Raw genomic sequence first — 2,085 nt, forward strand, 5'->3', positions numbered from 1 at the left:
GACGGTTGGACTCGATGATCTTAGAGGTCTTTTCTAACCTTAATGATTCTATGACATAATATGCATTTTTTTTAATTAATAACTTTTTGCTTCTCATTCTATTCTCATTCTGAATTCTATGATAAATTGCAATATATGTGACACTGACAATGTGTTTGTATTCCTTCACAGAGGGGGCATTTTCGGGTCACACAAAATCTAGGAAACATCAATTGGTCCTTAAACATTTTAATATTATTATTAAGTAAAGCCACTAGGACTAAAAGGATTTTAAAATAAGGTTTCTGATTAAAAAGGGAACTGTGGTCTTGTTTATGCAGTAAAATTAAATAAATTAATGAATTACATAAATTGTAACAGATAAGCATTAATTAATGAATTGGTACTTATGTGTGATATAGATTTTAAAGATACACAGCAATGGTTTTATCATAAAAGAAATTGACAAAAATATTACTGTTATGTTGTAGTTCTGTTGTGATTAACTTTAAAAAAAAAAATTAATTGGCAAAATTAAGAATAAACACCTGCAGTATTATGGCTCAGAACTATACCTCCAGTGAAAAACTGTTATTTAGAATTAATAAAAGTGCTTATGGAAGAAGAAATTAGCACTAAAAACATTGTAATATGATATGTGGGAAATAAACTTCATCTGAACAGACATAGCTAAGTAGTCCAATTGCAATGGACATATAAATATATATACATGTGTGTTCGTGTAATTATTCCTCATTTGTGACAGTGTTTAAGCCAAATTTGAAAATTCCTCAGAGTGAATTACTGGGTTGGCTACAGTTTCTAAATTCTTTCTAGCATTTAATATTGCAAATTAAACTTTTTTTTCATGGAACTCAAGCAAAAAGATGCTAAGAATTTTTTTTTTTAAATTGAGGAGCTGGAGGAACACTTCACTTGCCAGGAGGCACCAAACATAATGCATGGGTTGGAAATCCTCAACATTTGTAAAGATAACACTAATAAAGTTTAATCATTTTATGAATCTTTTTTTCAAGTTTTCTTTCAAGTGTTATCATAGCATAACATGCTACAGTAGGGCCAGATGGATCCTTTCTTCTTCCCTGTTTTTATTAGGTTTTTTTCACTTCTTTTTTTTTCATAGGTCAATATTATTCTTCAAAAATGAAGACAAAATAATTATTAAGTGTTCCCAACAGCTAGATTATACTGGAGTTATTTAAAGGTTTGGTGTTTTTTTTTTTCATGTAGCATTTTGAGGTTATAAGATTGCTCTAGCTTCCTGAGCAATCTAATCAGTTCAAGTCAGCATACCTCATAGGGAATACTCACTTAAGGTATTCCATAAATGACGCTTTGTGTTTCACAGTTCTGATTCCTGGCAATCTCTATGTTTGCATGTACACATGTGCCCCCTCATGAAAAAGTTCTGATATCCTTTGTTCTCAGAGAAAGTGATTAGCAAACTCTCTGCTAATCATTATCTGTTCTTCATACAATTATCATGAAGCAATTTCCTATGAGCTTCACAAGCCACAGATCCGTCACATACCAAGTAAAAATATGATTTAACTATTTTTTTTTTTTTGTGGTGATAGAAGCCACTATAAATTAGGAATTACTGAATATGCAATATTCAAAGATGATTTAAGATTAAAAAATTGTTTTGTAAATTCGGAGTTTGACAAACTAGATACACTCCATATAATATAACATCATTAACAGATTGACAAGAAAAGTTATTTGCTCTAGTTAGTTTTGTCTTTATGCTGAACAACCTAAAAGAGAAATATCTTTGGAAAGCCACATTCATAGAATCATAGGATCATAGAATAGTTTGGGTTGGAAGGGACCTCTAAAGGACATCTAGTCCAAACCCCCTGCCATGGGCAGGGACATCTTCTACTAGATCAGGGTGCTCAGAGCCCCGTCCAACCTGACCTTCAATGTTTCCAGGGATGGAACATCCACCACCTCTCTGGGCAGCCTGTTCCAGTGTTTCACCACCCACAGTGTAAAAAATTTCTTCCTTCTATCTAGTCTATATCTACCCCCCTTTAGTTTAAAGCCATCCCCCCTTGTCCTGTCGCAACAGGCCCTGCTAAA

The sequence above is a fragment of the Aptenodytes forsteri genome, unplaced genomic scaffold (genome assembly GCF_000699145.1).
Source record: "Aptenodytes forsteri isolate BGI_AS27 unplaced genomic scaffold, ASM69914v1 Scaffold172, whole genome shotgun sequence".
NCBI lineage: Eukaryota > Metazoa > Chordata > Aves > Sphenisciformes > Spheniscidae > Aptenodytes > Aptenodytes forsteri.